The following is a 26,897-nucleotide window of genomic DNA, read 5'->3' as shown; positions in this document are numbered from 1 at the left end:
AAATATAGTGGCTGAAGACTTGGGAACAGGTTTTTTTTTTTTACCTAATAAACAGAAAATCTGTAGCCATTACGCAGAAATGTAATTATTTGGTAGAATTTTAAATGGATATACATCACAGATCACCTGAAGTTAAAATAGAGAGGATTTCAACCAAAACTATCATTTTATATAGAACTAAGATAAATTCAGCATTTCTTTGTTTCTCTTTGCATATCATAAATATGTTAAGCCCACTTGCTACACAGGAAACTCTGCTTTCCTTATGCTGCAAGGACTGTTTGTCAATGACCTTACAAGACCTTGATGCTAGCGAGGAAGGGTGGTTCAGTGCTTAGGGCAGTAGCCTAGCATTTGGGAGACCAGGGTTAAAGCCTCTGCTCTGCCACAGACTTCCTGTGTGATCCTGGACAAGTCACTCTGTGCCTCACTTCCCCATCTGTAAAATGGGCATGCTAGTACCTCACATGGATGTTGTTAGGATAAATACTTTATATAACTTTTGAGGCACTCAGATACAATGGTAATGGGTGCGAGGGAAGAGAAATACAATAGATTAGATAGACAGATCGACCTATATTGGTGACACACCTGCAGGCAATTTTCAAAGAAGAAAAAACAAACAGTTATCATAGCAACTGTGATTCTTCAGTAGGATTGAAGGAAGAAACTGCCTCCCCATACTCACTGACCTCAGGTTATAGGCCTGAGAGTGAGTGACAGGATGAACAGTGATGCTGTCAACTGTGATAGAGAAGCATAGAGAGTTTTAAAGGAGAGAGGGCCTGTGGGTAAGGTACTGGGCTGAGACTCAGGAGATCTGGATTCAGTTCTTAATTCTGCCAGACACTGCCTCTGTGACATTGGGCATGTCACTTAAACTCTTTATGACTCAAGTCTCTATCTGTAAAGTGCAGATAATACTGTAGTCAACCAGGCCTTGGGGTGGTCAGGCCTAGTGGTTGAAATGAGCATTTTTCCTGCTGGTTTCAGCTGGGTCCAGGGTGGGCAGAGTCCAGGAATGAGCCAAGGGTCAATGCCACAGGGATAGAAGCCAAATGCCAGAGCTGGAAAGTCAACCAGAAGCATAAACCAGAGGCAGAGCTGGAGATTGAAACCAGAAGTCAGAAGCAGAGGGGAATAGGGGCTGCAACAGGGCCTGGTAGCAAGTTGGAGCAGGGCTGGAACAAGAGCAAGTGCAGCTGTGGGCATAGTACGCATTAGCAAGCCGCTGATTTTTATTTTTGTCACATCAGCTTCATCATACAAGGTTATGACATCCACTTGTTTCATTCATTTTTAGCTAAGGGTTTTTGTTTTGTTTTAAATATATCCTTTCACTCAGGCTAGGCTCCTTAAGGACATGCAGCATGGCTTTTTTTGCACTATTCCATTTCCCTGACAGTCTCACTAATCTCTTTAGGGAAAAAATCAAACTGCACAAGGAGAACATTATGCAACGCTATCAGAATCCACAGTATTTCAGGAATAAAATACAACCATTGTAAGTGACGGACATCTAATAAAAGTTTGCCTAGTGATACTGTCTCCCTCCTTGGTTATGGTTGTGATAAGGAATTTTGTTTAAATGGGGGAAAAAAACCAACAAATAAATAGATAATTCAGTCCCGCTGCCCATTCTCTCTGCAGAATTCTGCCCTCCTCCCTCATGCGTTGGGTTTAATCACTGGATAAGGGAAAGACTTTTTGTGGGAGCCTCTTGTTAGAATACTTGAGGTACCTCGGTGGTTCATTAATCAATTTGAATTCATTAGTACCCACTTAAAAAAAAATCTTGTCACCAAATAGATTTCCACTCAGGTGAACAGTCAGAGTGCCCACTCTCAAGGGAAAGTCACAGTAAAACTATAATTTATCTTGTATGGTATTATTGCATTATATGGGCCTGCTTGGGGTAAGTGGCATATGATCTTACATACAAGTGCTCAAAATATGCCAGCAGATTATGCTGAAGACACAATAACCCTCTTAACATTCAAATTATGACAGAAATTTTGAGTTAAATGTCAGATAAGCTACAATATATACTATCAGCATCATTGCACTTCACAAAATTCAAGATAACAAAGCTAAAGAGCCAATTAATAAAGAAGATGGAAACTAGCTCAGTCCGAGGAAGTGTTCAGACGCCTGAATTTAGTATCATACTAAAACAATACACTGAAACTTTCTAGCCCTAAATAGCTTTCCCATAGGAGTTTGTTTTATATGCATGTCTCAGGGCAAGTTATTCTTTTAAAGGCAGGCATAGGTCCAGCCCATTCTTCCTCCTAGTTCTGACTCTTTAAGGACATGCAGTATATCTGTATCCATGTTAGATGCAGTATATTAGAGAGACGAGGTGGGTGAGGTAACATCTTTCACTGGTCCAGCTTCTGTTGATGCAAGACACAACCTTCTGTTGAGAGAGAGAGAAAAAACCTTTTGAACAAAAGTTGGTCCAATAAATGATATTACCTCACTCACCTGTTCTCTTTAAGGACAGGCATTCTGGGACTTGTAGTTGCATGAAAAGTCATATGACAGCAGTCTTTAAAAAAAGCTTGCGGGGGGTGGGGGACAGGGCTATTATGCTCCGCTCAGTGTGAGGGAGACCCAGGTAAGAAACCCATTGACGGGAGCTGATGGAGGAGGCTCTTGAGGGAATCTATCTGGAAGAAGATTGAGGAAAAGGTTGGGGGAGAGGCTTAGGAGGATGGCAAGCAAGTGCTTTGGAGATAAGTGAAGCAGGAATTATTTTTTAGGTGGAGTGGACAACAGCTTCATAGAGCCTAACCTAGAGGGAGGGTTGCTAACTGTCATGATTTTATTGAGAGTCATGTGATAGCTAGTGTTTTTCTTAAAGCCACAGTTCTGTGAATCAAATGAATGTCAGAATCTCAACTTTTAATTTCAACGAGTATGTTTATAGCTGTCATAATTGCAGAGAAAAGCTTGAAAACAAAAAGGCTAACGGCTCAAAACCTAGAAGGCAAATAAGACCCAACATTTCCTTCTTTTTTTTCTTTTTTCTCCCAAATCTCATTATTTTGGGGCCTAATTAATGATTTTTGAAAGCTAGGGATTAGCAATGCTGGCAGACTCTCCTATACACCACACAGAAGAGGTGTGGAAATGCCTCCAGCCATGGTGGGAGAGCTTAAAAAGAGAAAGCCTTAGACCACAGAGAAAGACTAAAGTAGTGTTTCGTCTCTATTTTCCTAGAGTGTAAGATTGGTCAGACCTCCCTTTGGGGGTGGGGCCCTACACTTATTTGGACATATCACTCAAAAAATCGCCAACCCACCAAATCACTCTACCAGGCAAAGGAAATCTGAAGTGATGGAGGAATCTGCATGCCAGAGAGGTAAGATACCTATTACTAAGCAATACTTCTGTTCTCTTATGAAATATCAGACAACAGTGATTTCTGATGCATTATGCATTTTGTACTTGGCTCACCGTGCCTTATTCCTGATAAATGCACTTCAAAACCAGAGTGTGTAGGCCTAGCTATCTTTTTGGCACAGACTTGCTGTCTAGACAGCTGCGTGCTGAATACATCATCATTCTTAGTCTGAAATTAGTGTCCTTTCTATGACATTTAGACCAGCACTCTGCTACTTGGAAGAAATAATTTAACATTCATGTTCCAGAAATAAACCTGGCAGCAATCACCACTGATCTATTTCACAGGTCTGTTCTTTAAGGGAAAGCTAGCACCACACTCCCCCCACCCCCTTTTGGGGTGGGGGTGGAATTCAATTGCAACAGATATCTGGTGTTCAGGAAGTTGTGTATCTAGACCCTAAAACCAGTATAATACCAACAGGCTGTGAAGCATAAAACCCCAAGAAAGTAAATGTATTTTAAACATGGATGCCAATATTTTTAAAGGTATGTGCTTCCTCAATACCTTTTGAATGTTTAGTCACTTTTATTTAGGAGAATAAGCTCCTGATCCTTCAAACACTTAAATGTGCTGAACTTTTACTACTGTGAGTAATCCCATTAAGTTTGTCTTACACACTTAACTCTGAAATTTTGGAATGGAATTTCCATCTGGAATATAAACTGAAAAATTAAAGAATCCTTTGTGGAAGAAAGAAAACAAAAAAATGCCTTGTAGTGAGAGACTTAAAGGACTCAATCGGTTTATTTTATCAAAAAAGATTGATACATTACTTAACAATGTATAAGTACCTGCATGGGTAATAAAGGGCTCTCTAATCTAGAAGAAAAAGGCATTAAATATAAACACACACTGAGAAATCTCATGTGTCAAAAAAGAAGTTCTGGAGACACTAGGATACCAAAGATGTATGTCACTCAGGGCCATGCACAAGGGGCAAGCAGGGGCACACTCTCCCCCTCCCCCCCACAATAATCAGTGGGGGCCCAGAACTCCAGGCAGGGAGAGCGAGCTCCTCCAGCCCCAGGGCCCCTCCAAAAGCAATGAAATTTAAATTCCAGCACATGCCCGGCTCCCTAACACTGGGGTACATATAGTCTCTTCACTCCTGTTGACTTTACTGATAATTAATTTTGCACAGCAAGTTAAAATTCATTAATGTATTTAAACTTGTTGGTTTAATACTTTTGCTTAATAAAACCATACACCATTCTGTTTCAGTAAATATATTGCCATTCGTTTATTTTGTCGCAAAATTAGGTGATTTGGAATTTGTTCCATTCATCATATACGTTTCTACCAAAATATTCTTCTTAAACAAATAGCCAAAGTTGGATTGTATTTCCACTACATCTGCTAGTAAATTAGCTTCCTGATTCCAGTGTCTTCAGGACTTTGGTGTGCACGTAGAGTGAAGTAACTGCAGGAAAAAGTATTGTTTCCATCATGACATATTTATAAGAACTCAAGTTTACAAATGACAGAAAGTAACAGAAGATATTTTTTCTACCTTCTCTCCCTTCCCCATGTGCTGTAGTAGTATCTAGATACTCAACTTAAACAACTTTTCCTACCACAGACAGTTCACTACTACTTCCTGTAGATGTGGTTTCATGTGTGTCTGTGCTGTAAATTCACCAAAGAAACAGTAAAGTTTTTTTAAGGGTAATCCTCCACAAACTGACATCATTTAGTCACTAAAATATCCATCTGCAAAGCCTCACAATGGCAGATGGATTATTAACTAATCACTGTTAAATGGCAGCACACTTTAACTCTTACTAGAAAAAAATAACTCTGTCAAAGCATTATTCTGTTTCTGTCTCCAGTTAGTCAAGCTGCTCCAAGACTAAACAACGGGAGTATGAATAATGGAGTAGATGACTCTAAAATTAGAATTCCCACTCTCTGTCCAGCAGGACAAGGAACCTTTTTTAGAAGCTTCTGTGTGTATAGGCACCGACTCCATGGGTGCTCCGTGGCTGGAGCACTCACTGGGAACATTTTTTGGGTGCTGAGCACCCACCGGAAGCCCCCGCCAATCAGCTCCCCCCACTGCCTCTGCCTGCTGGCTGGCCCTGAAGATCAGCTGTTTCATGGCATGCAGGAGACTCTGGGGCGGGGGATGGGGCGGAACTGGTGGAAAGAGGTGGGGCAGGAAGAAGCAGGGTGGGGCCTTGGGGGGAAGGGGTGGAGTGGGAGCAGGGCTTGGGGCAGAGTCAGGGGGTTGAGCACACCTCCCCCCCGGCACTTTAAAGAGTCGGTGCCTGCGTCTGTGTTAAAGAAAATGTTTCGCTTTCAATCCAGGGAAACATTGTAAAACAGGCATGTAGGAAGAAACTAGTGACTTCCCTTCAAATACAGTCCACCTGCCAATTGAAGTCTCTGCCAACAGATCAGTGCCTTGCTTTTACACAGTATAACTCCAAATTCATTCCCAAAGCCAGCTGCCAAAACCCTCAAATTCGTGCCCAAAACACTCTGTCAGGCTCTGCCAGTGCATGCAAGGCTACGTCTACACTACCCGCCGTATCGGCGGGTAGCGATCGATTTTTCAGGGATCGATATATCGCGTCTCATCTAGACGCGATATATCGATCCCCGAACGCGCTTATATCGATTCCGGAACTCCACCACCGCGAACGGCGGTGGCGTCGTCGATATGGAGAGCCCCGGAGATCGATCCCGCGCCGTGAGGACGGGTAAGTTATCGATATAAGATACTTCGACTTCAGCTACGTTATTCACGTAGCTGAAGTTGCGTATCTTATATCGATTTTTCCCCTTAGTGTAGACCAGCCCCAAGAATAAAACATAAGGGCCAAATTCTGTACTCAGTTACACTGAGACCAGAATTAGACCACAGGAGACTTTGCCAGGGATAAGCCCATCAGAGTGAAGCATTCAACACCCATTATGCAAACAAAAGATACAGTATTGCTGCAACTCATATGTGTAACGTTCCTAGTCCCAAAATTGGGAATTCTATGCTTAGCTGAAAGAATACCTGTTCCCTGTAGAAACATGAGCATCCATCCATGTGTTCACACTTTGTGCCAGCTGCTCACTTACATCAGGACCAGCATGTACCTGTAAACTTATTCTGATCCACAGTTGCACAGGCAGAAGCCCAACTACCAGAACTGTTCATTGCATTCATATTGTAAGTGGAATACAGGTATTCTTACTTCTTTGGTTTTGCTTCACTGTATGAGGGATAAGAATGCTACATAGTGAGTCACAGTGTGTTTTGGTATTTCATTTGTATAAAACCTATGTAGTTTTTTTTCCCCAGCCCTCTATCTAAAAAAACCTCATTGACAGAAATGGAACCAGGCTACCAGTCTGGTAAAAATGGCAGCTCAGTAGAGAATGCTGCTGACCCGAGTTGTGCTGCATGAAGGTTCCTAGCGAAAGCAGTCTCTGGAAGCCAGGACCCCAAAATGTTTGAATTTGGCAGCAAGAAAACACTTCAAAGTCAGTTACTGAAACAAGAGAACAATGTTCTAAACATCAAAAGGTATCTCAGATTGTGAGGGAGATGGACAACTATGACCTTGAAATCCTGGGCATCAGTGAGAACAGATTGACAGGTGGGAATAAGAAGTGCTTCAAGCAAGAGAAGAAACATCTCATCTATTCAGGCTGTAGTGCCACTTGTAAGCTCAGAGGGAGTAGCACTCATTAAGACAGATTCTGTGGGGGAAAAAATTCACCTAATGCCTCATGTGTCAGATTTCAAACCAAATTCCTAAAGATGTCAATTATACAGGGATACGCTCTGACAGAGGAATACAGTGATGAGGATAAAGATAAGGTCTATAAATACCGCAAGTGTAACAGAAGGTATTGGAGGTAAAACTGAATATGGTTAATGGAAAAATTGTGAAACAAGTTGAAAGTATTAAAAATGTTTGACAGCATAGTTGGAGTGAATCGGTTTTGGGATGGTCATCTACCACAAAAGGAGTTCTGAACGTAATGTTACATCCTATAGTTGTATTATGTAGTATACAAATTGGTTTCAGAGTGGTAGCCATGTTAGTCTGTATCAGCAAAAACAACGAAACTGTTGGAAATCGGCCATCCTGATTATCACTACAAAAGTTTTTTTTCCTCCTGCTGTTAATAGCCCACCTTAACAGATTACTCTCGTTATAGTTTGTATGACAACACCCATTTTTTCATGTCCTCTGTGTGTGTGTAATATATATATCTTCCTACTGTATTTTCCACTGCATGCATCCAATGAAGTGGGTTTTAGTCCATGAAAGCTTATGCTCAAATAAATTTGTTAGTCTCTAAGGTGCCACAAGTCCTCCTCATTCTTTTTACAAATTGTTTGTCAGTTATGCTTTTCATGTGTTTTTGGACCAAAATAATGTATTTTAGATTGTGAAGCGTTCAAGAGAAAATGAGAATTGAAATGAACTTGTTCAGCAAATTAGAAGTGTGATAAAAAATTTGTAAATAGGCCCTGAAATGAAATATAACCATAAGTAATATCTTCCTTTGAGTACTGATGAGCCGATGATGGGAATGATGCCTGAAAGACAGGGGCAACCTAAGGCAGGCCCAGTTGTTGGGAAAGAAAAGCAAAGCAGTGGAATGTAGGCTGTGCTATCAGGAACATGGCCAGCAGAGTAAATGCAGCCTAGAGCTATCAATCAAGCTGTCCCCTGTGTAACCTCTGTAAGTCTGCAATACGCAGAAGGGACTCCTGGCCTGAGGTATGCAGGTCTCAGGATCCTACTTATGGTTATGATTCATGTGAAAGATAACTGTTTTTAGGTAAACAGTTCTTGGCTGGTTGATTAGGTTAAACTAACAACAGCTCAGGCTCTGTGTTGTTAGGTAAACAAAGTAACCAATCAACAGTTCACATGGCTATGTATTGATTGGTCAATTGCTTTAGCATACACTCTCTCCCAATTTATTGGAGCTATCTGCTGGTCAGGTTACGCCACCATGACTATGCTAAACTGAGGTCTGGTGTCTGTAAACCCACATCTTTAACAAACAATTTGTTAAATATTTACCTGTGTTCCAAGAGTCAATTTCCATATGGATCAGGAGGTTAGCAGGCAGAACCCAAGGGATTACTACCACCTAGAGCAGGGGTGGGGAACCGCTGGCCCACTGCTTCTTTTCATCTGGCCTGTGGCAAGCCTCCGTACCATAGGCTGGACACCCCAGCCTTGGCGCTGCCCCACGGGGTAGCAGCCGCGAGCACCAGCTTGTCCCTGCAGCCCCTACGCGGAGGGGCGATCAGGGAAGCTCTGCACACTGCTCTCGCCCCCAGCACTGGCTCCGCAGCTCCCATTGGCTGGGAACCCGTGGTCAATGGGAGCTGTGGAGGCAGCGTCTACAGAAGCAGACAGCATGCAGAGCTGCCAGACCCCTCCGCCTAGGGACCAGAGCTGCCGGTCACCTTGGGGAGCAGAGCAGAGCCAGGGCAGGCAGGGAGCCTGCCTTAGCCCTGCTGCACTGCCAACTGGGAGCCGCCTGAGGTAAGCACCTCCCAGCCAGAGCCTACACCCCGCATCCCCTTCTGCACCCCAACCCCAGCCCAGAATCCCCTCCCACACCCAAACTCCCACCTGGAGCCCACACCCCATTCCAGAGCCCACACCACCAGCCAGAGTGACACCCTCTCCTGAACCCCAATCCCCTGCCCCGAGCCCGCTTGTGCACCCCAAACCCCTTGGCCTCAGGCCAGTGCCCTCTCCCACACTGCAAACCCCTTGGTCCCAGCCCAGAGCCTGCACACCCTCCTGAACCCCAACCCCAGCCCAGTGAAAGTGAGTGAGGGTGGGGGAGAGCGAGTGTCACGGAGTCCCCAGGCGATGCTCTGGAACTGCTCCCTACAAAGCCAGTCAGGACTCTGGTGAAGTCTCCTCTCTGTGAGCAGACTGTCTTCAGGGCAAGAAGCTCACATGGCTTCACCTTCCTGGGTCTGACCTTGGAGCATTCAGCATATGCCCCTCCATGCGCTTCCCACAGCGAGTCTGCCCAGGCAGGGTCCTGGGGAAGCCAGAGGGTCCTGCACCCCCACTTCACAGTCAGATGTGACTCTTAGACAGCCAGTAAAACAGAGGTTTATTAGATGACAGGAACACGGTCTAAAACAGAGCTTGTAGATACAGTGAATGGGACCCCTCAGCCGGGTCCATTCTGGGACCCAGCAAGCCAGACAACCCCGTCGGCACTCACTTCCCATCCCCAGCCAGCCCCAAACTGAAACCCCCTCCAGCCCCTCCTTTCTGGCCTTTGTCTCTTTCCCGGGCTACGAGGTCACCTGATCTCTTTGTTCACCTTCAGCCATCCCCTTGCAGGGGGGAAGGGCCCCAGTGATTTGTTGCCAGGATACAAAGTATTGGCCATCTATGCACACTGGAGACTTAAGAAATGCATAGGGGAAACTGAGGCACCCACAGAGTATTCAGAGGAAACATTAAGATCAGTCCCACTTCATCACAGCAAGCAATGGGGGGTGGAGAATGGAGTGAGCAGGGCAGGGCTGGGGTAGATCCTGGGTTGCTCTTAAATTCAAAAAGTTATCTTGGGCATAAAAAGATTGGAGACCATTGAGTTAGAGTAATTTTTATAAGATAAAAGCATCCTTCGATAGATAATTTGATTAACCTCAGAAACACCTGCCCCATATCAGTTACAAGTGGTTCCTTTCTTGACATCTGGACATTTCCCGAAGCATCACAAGTTTAGAGTTAAAAGGACACACAGTCTGTTATTTAACACCACATGAACACACTACAGAAAACTTTCAGCTTACCAACAACACACTAGGGTCAGCTAAAGTTCAGGATAATAAAGTAAAAGCCTTGTAGGACAACGACATTAATTTATCCCAAATAAAACTCTTTAATGTTGTTTAGCCAGCACCCGTGGCTAACACAGAAAAGATTCCGAGACGTTTAGCCAAGAAATCATGAGTGTTTAACATTAAAAAAAAAGATTAATATTTACTAACACTGAAGAAAAATGGGACATCCTCAGAGACAGTGATTCAAGCGGCAACCATCACAGTTAGATATTAAAATAGACTGCCAGAATTGGAAAAACCAAGAGATGTGGCATCTCATAGAGGAAAGAAAAGCACTGAAAGGGGAAAAGTCCCAAATGCTAAGACCAACTAAATATTGCAAAAAGTAAAAGGAGGAGTACAAGAAAGCAAACAAAACAATGAAAAAACACAATGAAAAATAAATGGAGATATGTTGAAGACCTAGCAGCTGCAGGTGAAATTGCTGCTGTGATTGGTAAACAACTCCGTGGTTTCTTATTGTCTAAAATCCTGTGTGGAAATTTCAAAACATGAAATGGGCCAATAAAAAAATAAAGATGGAGAAAAGCTTACAACTGAAGTAGAACAGAACAACAGATGAGTGGAGCATTTCAAATAAGTCCTGAGACAAACTCTACCTCACCATCAGAATTCAGTTAAACAGGCAAATCTGGTCAACTTGACATAAACATCGGTCCAACATATATGTCAGGCTGGAGTAAAAAAGCTGAAAAACAACAGAAGTGTTGGGAAATGATAAAAATCACAGCAGCAATGCTAAAAGCACTGGACACTAACACCCTAACGAAACTGACAAAGCTGTTCCAGGAAGTTTAGGGGGAAAAAAGAGATCCCTTGTGGCCAGTGAAAACATGGGATAATTGTCAGAATACCCCAAAACAGTAATCCTAATGACTGTAGAAACTGGAGAGGAGTCTCTGTTGTAGGGAAAGTTTTCTGTAGTGTGGTACTACACAGGATGAAAGAGGCAGTGGATTCAAAGCTGGGGAAGACCAGGCCGAAGAGATCTGAATAAAATCAGATTTTCATGTTAAGGACATCATAGAAGGCTGTCTAGAATGACAGGCTCCCCCTATCAATTTAATTGATTTTCAAAAAGCATGTGACAACCTGCATTAGGCATGCATTGTGGAATATTCTAAAGTCATCAACATCATCAACCTATGTACAGTGACACAAAGTCTACTGCAAAAGTGAACACCCAGACAACAGCGTGGTTCAGCTGGACACAGGTATAAAACAGGGCTGCATTCTCGCTCTCCTGTTGGTTGGCATTGCCATAGTCTGGCAGATGAAGAAATGTATTAGCAACACAAACACTGGCATAGCATGGGTAGATGGCAAATGTTTAGAAGGCCTAGACTTTGCTAAGTATATCATTCAATTCAATAACACCCACAAAAAGCTACAAAGCCAGAAACCTTGGCAAAAACAGCAGGCCAAAGCAAGGCTCAAAATCAGTTATGCTAAAACAAACATCCTTGAAACCTAGATGTCAAGCAGCAACATCATACTGAAAGGCAAAAAACTTCAAGAAAGTAGAACAGTTCATTTACCTGGGCAGCACCATAATAGCCAACAGAGATCTCAAGAAAGAAGTGACATCAAGGTTAAGAAAGGCATCCATGGTATCCACTACACTCAACAACATATGGAAATCAAATATATACAGTACCAAAACAAAAAAGAATTTTTAATTAAAATATAGTCTCAGTGCTAACATATGGCTATGAGAGTTGGAGATCTATTAAAAAGTCAGAAAATGAGATGCCTTTGAAAATATTGCCTTTGAAAGAATCTAGGCATTGAATGGAGAGACTTTACCAGCAAAGAGATCCAAGAAATTACCAACCTACAGCGGGGGCAGGGATAGCTCAGTGGTTTGAGCATTGCTAAATCCAGGGTTGTGAGTTCAACCCTTGAGAGGGCCACTTAGGGATCTGGGGCAAAAATCAGTACTTGGTCCTGCTAGTGAAGGCAGGGGGCTGGACTTGATGACCTTTCAAGGTCCCTTCCAGTTCTAGGAGATAGGTATATCTCAATTTATTATTTAAATTTGTTTTCATTAGAATTAGAAGGAAGCATTGGACAAATTGTGGCATGTACTCTAGATGCTAAGACACAAACTCCCACCTGAAGCTGTCAAGTGAAAACCACCTGGTGTAGGGAAACAAAACAGCCAAGAAAAGCCTTAAGAAGGCCCCTTATAAGATGGAGGGGTGCAGAATATTCACTCTCAAGACCATAGAGCAGATGGAAGCAGCTGCTAATGACAGAGACGGATGGAAGAGACTTGTTACTGCCCTGTGTGCCAACACTGATGTGAGAAGGCTGTACTAATAAATAAAATACAGGCCACATCCTGGAAATAGTTTTATTTCCCTGCTTGCCTGGCTGTTGAGCCAGTGAAACAAACAGCAACTTGACTGAGCAAAGGTACTACTTGCAAGCAGGCCTGTCACATGTTGCCATCCAGCCCTTCCCTTACCCACTGAAGCCTCCTAGTGAGGACCTCCTGTCTTCAAGCCTGGTCTTCTGCATGTAAAATCAGATCCATGGAGTGTCAGAGAAGATTCAATCAAGTAGTGCTGCAGGTGGTGATCTGACAGTTGAGCCACCTGCAAGCAGCTACAGACTCTTCCTGGACCACTATATGCACTTCTCCTCACCTGCCCTTTATCAAAGGTGAACACCAGATTATGGCAGAACACTTGAGGAGGGGAGGAAGGGATGATAAGCTTTTCAAAGGGAAAATAAAGGACACTTATGACACGGTAAGGGAGGATGGTGAAGGGAACAGATTGTGTGTGATTATCATTGAGGATAGGTCCATCAATGGCTATTAGCCAGGATGGGCAGGGATGGTGTCCCTAGCCTCTGTTTGCCAGAAGCTGGGAATGGGTGACAGGGGATGGAGCACTTGATGATTCACCTGTTCATTCCCTCAGAAGCAGCTGGCATTGGCCACTGTCAGAAGATAGGATATAGAGCTAGATGGACCTTTGGTCTGACCCAGTATGATCATTCTTATGTGTAGGTCAGAAAGGTGGGCGTAGCAGGGTGTGATAAAGTGAACGAACTGTCCACCAGCGTGGTACAGATTAAGGACAGCCTTTGGGCCCAGCTAGCCTTGCTCTATTATACCCGCAGCCAATGTCAGGCCTAGAGGGGGTAGAAAAGGAGAGAGTATGGCCCAGTTCAGAGCTGACTGGTGAAGAGGTAGGAGCTGGCTACTGCCCCATCTGATTGGAAGGCCCACTCAGCAGCCACCAGGGAGCACATTCTGTCTACCAGCAAAGGGATGCTGTGAAGGAGACCTAGGAATCTCTGGCAAATGAGGTAACTGGATGATCAAACCCCACAGATATCGTGGTTTGGCTGTACCAAACTTATAGATGCCCTGCCTGAAGGAGCCTGGGACAGTGGCAGGGTGCCATCCAACATCCATGAGAGGGCACCACGGGAGGCAAGCCACCCCAGCAAATTGGACAATGGGGCCATACCCCAAACTGAAAGGACTCTGGTAGGAAGTAGCCCAGGGCAGTGGATTTAGACTCCATGCTTAGAATGCCCCCTGTTCAGGAGTCAATTCCCTCAGGCACCTGGTGGAGTGGTAGGGCCGGGTCTCCCTACCCCCACTGCTTGAGGCACCTTGACCAAGGAAACAAGTGGCCAAAAGTCTGGCGCACAAAATACTAGTCTGCCTGGCCCTCCAAGCACTGTTACACATGGCTTTGGCAACAGGGTAAGGGGTGGAGGGAGAAGTCTCAACTACTCTCTCCTAAGCTGAGCTAGCCCCACCTCACCTTCTCTCCTTTCAAAATAAAACTGAATAGTTTACAGTAAAAATCAGAGTAGAAGAAAATAATCCTTATACCACTCAATTCCTTTTACCTTTTTCTCCCAGTATCGGCCCATCTCTTCTCTGTAGCTGGATGCCCAACACCTTTAGAAAAGAAACATTTCCTATGCTCTCACCTTGTGTCTCTGATCTCCACTCTCTCCTAGATTTTCTATTTGTTTTTTGATCCTGTTACTACTTCCCGCCCCCCCCGCCATACTGTCCCTCTGTTCATTGCTCCCCTCCTTTTCCCTCTTCCATCCCTAAACTGATCTTCCCCTTGCTCTGTCAAACTCATTCCTTTTTTCTTATTCACTGTCAGTCCTTTGTCTCCCCCTCATGCTCTCTCAACAACAGAGGCTCCCTGCAGCCCAGGTGTTCACTGCTCATGCAGGGACAGCAGCTTCCAGCAGATGGGGGAGATGTGACTGAGCAAGGCTCACTGTGCCCAGAACTGTGCCCCTATGTAGATCTAACTTTGCTGGGTGGAGATGGCTAGCTCAAGGGAAGGTCTGGTTCAATGCGGGAAGAGCAGAGGTAAGGCAATCCTGATAGGCAGCCCCTAGGTACACATGTTCCCAGCAAACGTGCTATTCATTTTTCTGGACTAACCAGCCAGGGACAGTGGCTCCTTCCAGTCTGCCTGGGTTACAAAAAGCTGGGCAGAATAATGGATTTTTCTGAAATCTGTAGGAACAATAACTGAAAGCAGGGGCAGTTCTCATTTCCTGGGGGACACACCCATCATATTAGGCTTCCTTTTGTCTCCCTGTTTCTGGGGGAGAGGAGTGGCAAAACTCAAATTGAATGAGTGTAGCAGTGAGGGACAGGAAGAAAGGGAGAGACGTGAAGAATGGGGAGAGGAGTAAACAGGGAGGAAATAAAACAAGTAGAGATCTGAGAAAGAACAGTCTGGGGCTGAAGATCAGGAAAAGAGGAAACCCAAAGCACGTGCGCCTGCCGCGGGAGGCCAGGGAGCCTGGAACTGGGTGAGAATGGGCGGAAGCAGGGACGTGCAGTTTCTCCCACCCCAGACTGGAAAAGCTCCCAGTTTTCATTCGCCGGAGCGGGAGACCCGGCTGCCTTCTCCCTCGTGCGCCTCATCAAACCATCTCCGCAGCCGCCGGTTCACGCCGCAGCGTCCCACCTTCCCCAGCCTCCCCTCCCCACCCGCTGGTGCCTGGGATCCGCTGCCGCCCCAGCAGCTTGGCGCAGGGAGCGGAGCGCTGCTGCGGGAGGCTCCGTGCCGGGCTCAGGGCAGGACTCAGGGGCGACACTCGCTCATGCGAGTGCGCTCAGCAAAGGCACATCTGACACTCGAGCGCCCGGCTGCACTGAGACGTGAAGGACGTGACTCAGGCAGACCGGAGCTGTTGCTACCGTAATTACGCCCTTTCATACAAACAGGGCTCCTAGAATGACCGGAGGATTCACCATGCCGCCCAGAGCTAATGTAATTACCAGAGAACCGCTCTCTCTGCCTCCATTATTCACCCCCATTTTACTTCAATATACCCTAAATCTGCCTGTTAAAAAGAATACCAGCCTCTCTTTCCAGTCACCGTCACCACACAAGGAACCAAACTTTCTAATATTATTCATATATGCAACACTAATGGCAAATTAATACCTATAGGTTAATTAAGATATGTAATGGTTTGTGTATAAACATAACTGTGAAAGGGATACACATACAAACAGCAGTCAGTAGCTATCACATTTGCTTTATTCTATATATGATCCGGTTTGCTTACAATCTATGTTGTACTGCATGCTTAGCATAGAAAGACACTGCTCTACAAATGGGTTGAAATGGAGCATTCCAGGAAGTAGATTTTTCAGCCCAAGAATAAATTACACTTACAGTAGCTCTATCAAAGTAATAGGGACTCATCATATGGATTGATATGACACTTCCAGATCTCATATTATGTTATACAACAAGAGAACAGCAAAGACTCAGGGGAGCTGGAACAATTTGTATAGTGGGGGTGCTGAGAGCCATTGAACCACATTGGAAACCACTTCAAGCCAAGGGGTGCAGCAGCACCCCTAGTACCAGCACCTATGCCAACAATTGCAGATACAACTGACGCTTCAGAAAATGAGCAATCAATCAATCCTCCTCTTGTGTAGTTATCAAGCCTTTGCAGAGCAAGCCAAACCAGATTCACTATCTTATTCAGAAAGCCCTTTCAGCTCTATTTGGCCTGGTCAACGCAGGCTGGCTAACCACGTTTGTGAGCTTACAAAGAGGAGCAGTCTTTGAAAATAGGCTAGTTTTCTATTGTAGATGGTCCCTTAGGGTCCAATTTTCATAGGTGCTGATGATGACCCACAACTTGAACTGAAGTCAAGAGAGCTGCAAATACCCAGAATGTCTAAAAATCAGGCCCTTGGGTTCCATAGGGAAAAAGAGCAAAATCAATTTACTCTTCTTTTGCCCCAAAATTATTAAAGTATATAGGCCTAGAGTTCAAAATAAAACAGCAATCTTAACTTTTTAAAGATTACATTTTTCCAAAACTGGTCTAATGATGGATTCACACATAGAGCTATGAGACAGTCTGATCTTAACCCATTGCTAATTCTCCATATTAAATATGAATTGATGTTAGAAGAGAAGTCTAAAAACTATGAGTCCCATCTCTTTAAACTTACAGAGAAAGCAGATAATGAGCAGTCTACTAGATGAATACCTTCCATCAGGGACAGTGTGTGTTACAAAGGAGATTTACTAGTCTCACCCAAAATGTCCTTTCAACAGTAGTCACAACACAGTGTTAAGATCTCAATGGTAATTGGTTCCTTGTCTAGTTCTTCCATTGTTGCTAGCACCAGAGGAGCAGTATTGGTGGTAGCAATGGCAGTGAAATGTTAAGGGGAAAAAAATCTAGTACAGACAAGAACTAAACTAACTGATAGATTGGAGATGAAACATCCTCTATTGGCAGGTTACTCAAATTGTCCATTACAGGGGTTCAAGCACCTTTCTCTGAAGTAGCTGACTCTGGCTGTAGTCAGAGATGGGAAGGGGAGTGGGGGAATATCAGACTAACTAGGCTTATGTCCATCTCCAAGGAAAGCTGGTCTGATCCAGACCACCAATTCCTATATACCTATGTGTTATGTTTACACTAAAATTTCATCTATTAAAGAACTGCATGCTTTAGAATCATAGAATATCAGGGTTAGAAGGGACTTCAGGAGGTCATCTAGTCCAACCCCCTGCTCAAAGCAGGACCAATCCCCAGGCAGATTTTTGCTCCAGATCCCTAACTGCCCCCCGCCTCCCGGATTGAATTCACAACCCTGGGTTTAGCAGACCAATGCTCAAATCACTGAGCTATCCCTCCCTTTAGTAATATTACCCATGTTTAATCATATATAAAATAACCAAAAGAGAATGGGAAGGTTTTATTTGCTTCTGCTCTCCAAATTATGTCTTTGCCTGTTCCCTTAAAAAACAGTGAAGGAATAAATATGATGGAACATTAGCTGATTGTTTACAGCAATATGCAGGATCCTGTATGCATGAGAAGTGTTGGCTTACTGTACCCAAAAGGAGAAGCTTTGTAATATAATTTTTTTTAAGCAGAGCAGTTTTATGATTTGCAAGTCAGCCTGACACCTTTTATTGCCTGTGTAGCAATATCTCATGGTGCACAGATTTTTAAATGTATTTAGATATTGGGCCACTCAGCGTTCCAAAGCCTAAGTCTCAATTCCCAATGGGTACCAAAAGGAAAGCAGATCTTTGATTAGTAGCAGTTGAGGTCAGGACCCCACTGTGTTTCTTGGTGCTATACAAATGCAAAGGAAAGATGGTCCAAACCTGAAAGTTAGGAGACCCAAGTTTAGTATATTAAAAATTGGAAATTGCTTAATAGTATGATGATGGAGGGAGGCACACAATACCTAGGTGGATAAAAGAGATGGTACCTACCCTGAAAATCTTAATCTAAAACGGACAAGATAGAAAAAGAATGCATTATTATCCCCAGTTTACAGATGGGGAATGGAAACGGAGATATTAACTTCTCCAAAATCACATTGATCTCTATAGGGGTCATAATTTCCAATTAATTTTCATTAGACCTCTCCCTTTAAAGCAGCTCTCCTCCTACTGATACACTTTTCAAGTCTACGTAGTCAGCCCTGCAACACAGCATGAATACACCTCTATTCTGACACCTTACTTAATTACTTTCATGTATTTTTAAATGTCACATCTCAATTACTATAACTCACTCTTCAATAGTTTCTCAGAATTATCCAGATCCAAACTCTAATCTATTCAGTCTGTAAAGCGGTCTTCTCACTCACACAAACAACATCCTCAAAGGCTACCACTGATATCCCATCCACAAGCCCCTGCTAACTACCTCTGTGACTTTGTCTCTCCCCCATGTCCACTTGAGCCTTTTTTCCTGCTAATCCTAGCTTCCTTTCCGCCATGAGAGGTGAATTCTTCACTTCTGCTCTTCTAAACAGTTTGCCAGTTTCTATCATTCCCCTTCTGTCTCTTAACATCCCCCAATCTAATAAAACCCCATGCACCAATGCTATGCTGTCTAGCTGTTGATCATGTTCCACATCAGTACTTACTATCACCAGCCCATTTCCTATGTCTATTTACCTTCACACCATCTTATTGTGAAACTTCCATTGGTGTAACTACAGGAATACACATGGAGATACTCATCTGAACAATACATTATTAAACTATATTGAAACCCTCCCTATAGAGAGGAAGCTGGATGCTGATCCTTTTGAAGATAGGCAATGCTGATCATTACATCATCTGGGATACTAATGGGAATTACAGGAAGTACTTCTTTCTAAACACTGAGCATGTTACCACCAAATGCGTCCAGCCTACGCTCCTCCAGAAACAAAACTATCTGGAGACCCAAATATAAATCTGCCTCAATATACTCAGAAGTGTTGATGTAAATTTCTTCATATCAACAGAGCTAGGAAGAGCAAGTGTGTCAATTATTTTCTTAAACATTTATAGTTAAAGAAGACCCATAAGTCCAGCTATCACCCTATGAACCCTTAAAGTGTAATTCTGTAAATAAGATGTCATGGATCTCTTAGCTTACTCACATTCACTAATTTTTATGTCAAATGTGCTTAATGTACAAGTAAGCAGATTTTTTCCCTAATGCCTGTGTTTTTACATCACATCCACCACCACTGTATCTAAGTGCCTTACTGTCAGAATCACAAACTCACCTTGGGAACTGATAGTCAATCCATGCCCTTTCTGTCTTTGTTCATAATCAGCTGAAGGCTAACTTATTAGAGATGTCTGCATAGCCCCACTGAAACTCCACTGCCTTCAGTATGTTTGTAAAGGTAGATATTACTGGATCTGAAACTAGAGTTCAGTACAGAATTGTGTTGATCGTACATGAGAAGGACTAGAACTAAAGTACATGTCTTACAGCTATGCTGGCTCACAGTGCTAAGAGTAATAAATAATATTAAAAAAAGTCATAACTTCTTCATAGCAGGGACTGCCTTTATTCTGTGTTTTTTGAAGCACACAAAAAAACATCAGTGCCAAAAAATAAATACTAATGAAGGCTCAAATCCTGCAAACACTTTTGCACATTTGATTACTCATATTGAACATCATAGGACTACTCAGGTATACAGAGTTGTTCACTTGCATAAGTGCTTGTAGGATCAAAAGCAGATATGACTGAATATACAGAAAGAGGTCTGTTGAGTAGGACTGTCATTTTACTCAGTCACTTTTCAGCATAGAAGTAAAGCTCTACTTTACAGTGTCACAATTTAAAGTCTATGTGAATTTATGCCTCAAGAATATATGCTTCATTCACAATTTAAGAATATAAGAACATAAGAACGGCCGTACCGGGTCAGACCAAAGGTCCATCTAGCCCAGTATCTGTCTACCAACAGTGGCCAATGCCAGGTGCCCCAGAGGGAGTGAACTTAACAGGCACTGATCAAGTGATCTCTCTCCTGCCATCCATCTCCATCCTCTGACGAACAGAGGCTAGGGACACCATTCTTACCCATCCTGGCTAATAGCCATTTATGGACTTAGCCACCATGAATTTATCCAGTCCCCTTTTAAACATCGTTATAGTCCTAGCCTTCCCAACCTCCTCAGGTAAGGAGTTCCACAAGTTGACTGTGCGCTGCGTGAAGAAGAACTTCCTTTTATTTGTTTTAAACCTGCTGCCTATTAATTTCATTTGGTGACCCCTAGTTCTTGTATTATGGGAATAAGTAAATAACTTTTCCTTATCCACTTTCTCAACATCACTCATGATTTTATATACCTCTATCATGTCCCCTCCTTAGTCTTCTCTTTTCCAAGCTGAAGAGTCCTAGCCTCTTTAATCTTTCCTCGTATGGGACCCTCTCTAAACCCCTAATCATTTTAGTTGCCCTTTTCTGAACCTTTTCTAGTGCTAGAATATCTTTTTTGAGGTGAGGAGACCACATCTGTACACAGTATTCGAGAATGCATACAACTGATGTGAATCCTTGTCCTAAATTACTACTTCCAACTTAATTACAACACCAATATATTGTACTAACCCATACACACAGACTTCTGGTCCAAATTCTCTTTCAAACTGCTGACTTGCCATTACAAAATAATTGAACCACCACTCCATCAGACACAGACATTGCAAAACTTTAAATAACTCACTATGTAATTGTAAGAGGAACATAAATTAAAAGTTATCTGTATTCAGCACTCATGCAGTCAAACTCAATGTCTGTCTGTGTTCCAGGACCAGTGCTAATAATCTTGTCAAATGAGGAAATGGAACTGTTAAAATTTCAGTTTCTTGCTTTTGATTTTTTTAAAAACCAAATAAAATAAATAAGGCAAAACAATAACTCAGTGTGTGAACAGCCAATCCATTTGTTTGCAAAGTCAGTGTAGTAAGGAAGTTGCAAAGCAAATGCCCTGAATCTGTACAAAAAAGAGGACATACATGGGGGGGGGGGAAGAGAGTGTGTGTACCTACCTACAGACACATCCTGGCTCAACCAGAAGAGGTTGAAGTTGTCTCACACTGGTCACCAAAAAATTAAACACCAATATCAATAGCCACTTTTGAAAATATCAGGGGGTAGCCGCGTTAGTCTGTATCCACAAAAACAACAAGGAGTCTGGTGGCACCTTAAAGACTAACGGATTTCTTTGGGCATGAACTTTCGTGGGTAAAAAAACCTCACTTTGTTAGTCTTTAAGGTGCCACCGGACTCCTTGTTACTTTTGAAAATGTTGGCCTAAGTAGCTAATGGTGTTCACATGCTGTGCTGAGATAATTTGTCTTCTTTATAAAGGGGAATATTGATAGGGCCCTACTAAATTCTTAGCCATGAAAAACATGTCACGGACTGAAATCTGGTTTCCCCCCATGAAATCTGATCTTTTGTGTGCTTTTACCCTATGCTATACAGATTTCATGGGGGAGACCAGCGTTTTTCTCAAATTGGGGGTCCTGACCCAAAAGGGAATTGGGGGGAGGGGGTGTCGCAAGGTTATTCTAGGGGAATCATGGTATTGCCATTCTTACTTCTGCATGGCCTTCAGAGCTGGGCAGTCAGAGAGCGTCAGTTGTTGGCCAAGTGCCCAGCTCTGCAGGCAGCAGCGCAGAAGTGAGGGTGGCAAAACCATAACATGCCATCTTTACTTCTGCGCTGCTGCCGGCCATAGCTCTGCCTTCAGAGCTGGGCTCCCAGACAGCAGCCACTGTTGTCCAGCTGCACAGCTCTGAAGGCAGCTGCTGCCAGCAGCAGTGCAGAAGTAAGGGCAGCAGTACTGTACCCTCCCCCACACACAATAACCTTGCAACCCCTCTCCCCGCCCCACAACTCCTTTTTGGGTCAGGACCCCTACAATTACAACACTGTGACATTTCACATATAAATATCTAAAATCACGAATTTTTTTATTTTTAAAATCCTATGACCATGAAAATGGACCATGAATGTGGTATGGCCCTACATATTGTGCTTTACTCTGTTTAGTCTTCTATTAAACTAATTTTGCAGATTTTACATTTCATTGATTTTAAGAGGATTTCAGAATTTAAATCATGCTAAAATAAAATATAAGAACATAAGAATGGCCATAACTAGGTCAGACTAATGGTCCATCTAGCCCAGTATCCTGCCTTCCCACAGTGGCCAATGCCAGGGGAGATAGGAGAGATAAAGGGAATTAAGAAGGGATGGTTGATGGAATAAATCCTCAGCTCCCAGATCTAGGTATAAAACTATCAGAGGCATCACATGAAACCCAGAAAACAGCAAGGAATCGATGGCAAAGGCATTTGAGTATCACATTATATACACCTCTTCAGTACTCGCTGGTGAGGGACATAGTCCTAGCCTCAAATGAGAACTCTGGGAATAAACGTTCCCAAGACCTCAGTCTTACCAGCTTCATGGTGCAGTGCTTACGTTTATAACCACGGAGAAATCCTCGGATTGTTCTACTCTCAGGAATAATGTAAAGAGTTAAGACAAGAAATTAGATAGAAAAGCCTCTTTCTTACCTTGTCCAGCCCAAAACGGAACAAATCAACTTCCGAGGCTAATTTTGCATATTAATTGTGTCTAACTCAGACCGATGCATGCTGATATGAAAACGCGCCCTTCCCAGGCGCCGGCAGAACCAGACAGTCAGCCGCGGAAGCGAGGGTCGGGAGGAGCGGGAGGGTGATCTCAGCTCCAGAAGAGGGAGCCGCAGAGCGCGGGGCCGTTGGACACCTGCCGCGCAGGTTGGGCACCGGAACATTTCGTGCCTGCGCCATTGCCAACGGAGACATTCTGTTCCCATCACTCACTGGAGGCGGACTCGCAGCTCCCACCCTGTGTCTCTGAGCTCCCCAGAGGGCCCAGACTGTCTCCGCGGAGCGGCTCTACAAAGCACCCGAAGCGCAGAACCTGGACAAAGGACGCAAGAGGGGATGCGCCTCCAGCCCCTCCTGCTGCACAAAGGTGCCAGCCTCCCCCGGTTCAGCTCGGATGAGGCTTTTCCTGACAGGCTGGTCGAGTCCTGCCAATTACCAGGCTCCGCTCAGGAGCCTCCGCGCCCCTTCCCGGGCGCAGGTGTCCTGGAGCGCCGAGGGAAAGGGGATGCGCGGTGCGCTCCCAGCCCGGACCCCACCGGCCTCATGACCCAGCCCAGGCTAATCTGGAAACCCCAGCCCCTGTGTTCTGGCCCGCGTCGGCCCGGATCTCTGTCCCGGTTCTGGAGCGGCTGATTTCACCTGCGCCCCCCCGCGCCGGCTGCAGCGCCAGGATCCCTCCTGGGGAGGCTCCGACCCGCAGCGGGGCTCGGGGAAGCAGCCGCCGCCTGCGCACCGGAGCGGACAGTCAGCATCTCAGCATCCCGCACGGCTGCGCCCGGCTCCCTGGGATTCACGTACCTGGGACGAGGCTGCGCCGGGCCGCCTGTGCGGGTCTCAATCCCGGTTCCGAGACCGACCCGACCCGCTGGTTTCGTCTCGGCTTCCGGGGCGATTTAGCGCCTGTTACTCAGCAGTAGCGGGCGGCAGCCGCTAGTTTCCGACCAACGTCAGAGCAGCCGGGTCCGGACTCCTGGCGGGTCCTAACGCCTCCCACCACCTGGTTAATTCAGAGCCAAGCCAGCCCCCGACCTGGGACCACCCGGGCCACAGCCAGATTGGCCATAACGATCATCATAACATCCAGGGCTACAGATTCGGAGCCACCCCGTCCCGGGCCACCTAACCAGAACCATCCGGGCAACAGGCTCACTGCCAAGCAGGTCCAGAGCCTTGGGACCTAATACCCTGAATTCCCATGTAGAAGTCAAAGTCCTAAACTCCTTGGGTTTCAGGGCACTGGCTCCCCCCTCATCCTAACAGTTTCCAAGCTCCAGGGACACACCGCTTTGGGAAGCTGGAGTACAGGACTCCTGAGTTTGCAGACTGGCTGTGACACTAGGGTGACCAAATGTCCTGGTTTTATAGGGACAGTCCTGATTTTGGGGTCTTTTTCTTATATAGGCTCCTATTATCCCCCACCCCCAGGGGTTAGGACCTAAATACAGGAGCCAGAAATATGGCTTTAAGTCACTTTTACCCCATACACTCTCTTGTTGCACTAAGCATAGCTCAATTAGAACAGAGAATCTGTCTGTCTCTTAACTCCTGTCTGTTACTACTGTGACAGATACAGATATGGAAACTTCCTGCAATATCCTGTATAAACCTTATTGAATTATGTTTAAGTATTTTAGGAGTTCATTGTATAAAAAATACAAATGTTTATGTAGTTTAGTGGATTGTATGTAACAGGGCTACCCGGGGGGGCAAGTGGGGCAATTTGCCCCAGGCCCCGAGCCCCGCAGGGTCCCCCATGAGAGTTTTTCGGGACCCCTGGAGTGGGGTCCTTCACTCACTCAGGGGGCCCTGGAAAACTCTCATGGGGCCTGGGCCCCCGGAGCTTCTTCTGCTTCTTCTGCTCCAGGTCTTTGGCAGCAATTTGGCGGTGGGGGCCCCCACCGCCGAAGACCCCAGCCCCCCTGAATCCTCTGGGCTGCTCTGTTATGTAATGTGTCTATGGAGGTGACCTGACTAACATAAACCTTGAAGGGTTATGTGCTTCAAAGGATAGCTTGAAACAAACTTAAAAGTTAAGTGGGTTTCCCAGGAAATCTCTGGGGTAAGTGTATACAAATATAATTCCATTGGTTATGCAAGAACTCAGCCTTTTGAACCTTTAGCTGGAGGAGAGGACATTTTGTCTGCTGATCACCTGTTACATATTATAGATCAAAGCCCCAAATTGTATAAAGAAGTGATTCACAGATTCATGGGTGTGCTTGTTACAAACTTCTACCAGCAGAAAAACTCCTTGGTGGAGTTTGAAGGACTGTTTATCTGCTTGATCTCTTGTTGGAGTTCGGGTGATCACATGATTAGCATGTGTGTACGTTCCCTTATTGTTTGTAATATTGTCTGGGTAATGCTTTCACCTTAAGAATAAATGTTCTTGCTTAGAAAGAACTGTCTGGTAACGTAACAGAGAAATTATGCTGTTTATAGCCTCTGAGAAAGGCCTCCTCAGACAGTCTGGGGAATTGCTGGGGAATTCTGTGTAGGCAGGTGTGGGATAAGTAATGAGAAACGCTGAGGTTGTTTTGCTTCTGAGATAAATTAATTACGCTGGATCTGCGTGTGAAGACCTGGCTCTGGGTTTGTTTTCATTAGTTAATTAATTGTAATTAGGATAATGAGCTAGACAGGTGTGTCGGATGTTAATTATCCCAACTAGTTACAGTTGTTTCTGTTATCTCAATTAACCAATTGGTCATTACCTGATTGCTGAATGAAACTATGTATAAATGCATGCTGGGATAGAATAAACGAAAGCTCTGCTTACGATCGCATTTTGGCTGTCAGACTCCGTTCCTGCTCTGCGATACAACAAATGGTGACCCCGATGTGATTATTGAAGATAGTGTTGGTGGCCTGAGTTGATAAAAAGAAAAAGAGGGACGCGCCTGAAGTTTCAGCGTCGGGCGTCCGAGAAAAAAAAAAAAAAAAAAAAAGCCGCAGGACGTCCGAAAAAGAGAAGCGCGCCTGAGTGTCAAGCGGCGGCTGCAGGGCGTCCGAAGAAGAAGGACGCACCTGAACAGAGTTGTACAGCTGGGAACCATAGAGCGTCCAAAAGGAGAGAAGCACCTGAAGCCCAGTGCCGAGCGGTAAGCTGCAGGGCGTTTTAAAAAAAAAAAAAAAAAAAAAAAAGGGGGCACACCTGAACCTAGAGGTGAGCAGTAAATATGGGAGCCGCTGCGTCTGCAGAGGAGAAAATGGTGCATGAAATTCTGACACGCATCGCCGAGCGACGGGGAGAAAAGTTCCCCTCTGATGCATTATCCCGCCTACTACAGTGGGGACGTTCAAGGGGACTTTCTGTTTCACCCAATACCATATTTGATAAAACTGTGTGGGAGCAGATGGGCTGTGAGCTTTGGAAATCAGTGGCTCAGGGTAATAAGGAAGCCTTTTCCCTGAGTCCAATATGGAAGAAGACAACAGAAATAGTAGAAGCTTTTGCGGCCGAGGCAGGAGTACAGGCAGCCCTATCTGACCTTTGCCGCCCAACGCCTGGAATACCTTCCGTTTTGCCGGTTGGAGCCAGGGATTTTTTTGGAGGTGAGGACATAGTGATACCCTTGGCTTCCGACCCCTTTCCTATGGATGATGTTGCCTCTACTACAATGCCATTACCCTCCAATGTGGCTATTGGCCCTGACATGACTGATCCTGCTACGGTCCCGCTACCCCCCGATACACCCGAGCCTATGGAGACAACTTCGCCATATGCACCCCTTCAAAGCCATGTCGTGTCCATGGGACTTGGGGATGTCATGAATGGGGAAACAAAGGAGGCTCGGGTGGAACATGTGCCATTACAGCCATATTCTGATTTTACTCAGTTTACCCGATCTGATGCTTTTTATGAGGAAATGGAGCGCCAAGGTCGACAACTGCAGGCCATTTCTAATAAATTGGATCAAATACAAGGTTTTCCAGCTGGATCATCACGGTCATATCTTCACGGCTGTTTTCATCCGACTTACCCTTCTGCCCCGCCTGACCCCGGGGACCCTCCGGACCCAGTACAGCGTTGGCATGGGGTCATAAAGGAAGCCATCCTTGAAGGGCTAACACCTGAGGCCTTTCCAGTAATTACGCCAGACCCTCAACATCCTAATCACCGACAATGGGCCCCTTTGGATTGGAAGTTGATCCGTGAGGCACAGAAATCAATTA

General features: G+C 44.7%; 1 protein-coding gene across 1 annotated transcript in view; it reads right to left on the bottom strand.

Moving 5' to 3' along the window:
* The window catches only part of SLC16A3 (solute carrier family 16 member 3), a 35,406-nt gene extending 11,767 nt beyond the window's left edge, over positions 1–23,639 (bottom strand). The window contains exon 1 of the mRNA XM_044981558.1: positions 23,520–23,639. The gene's annotated coding sequence lies outside the window, so the exon portion shown is untranslated. The remainder of the gene's footprint in view (positions 1–23,519) is intronic.
* Positions 23,640–26,897: the final 3,258 nt, after the last annotated feature.

This window comes from Mauremys mutica, chromosome 12, assembly GCF_020497125.1.
Source record: "Mauremys mutica isolate MM-2020 ecotype Southern chromosome 12, ASM2049712v1, whole genome shotgun sequence".
Classification (NCBI taxonomy): Eukaryota; Metazoa; Chordata; order Testudines; family Geoemydidae; genus Mauremys; species Mauremys mutica.
This window is presented reverse-complemented; position numbering and strand designations above follow the sequence as displayed.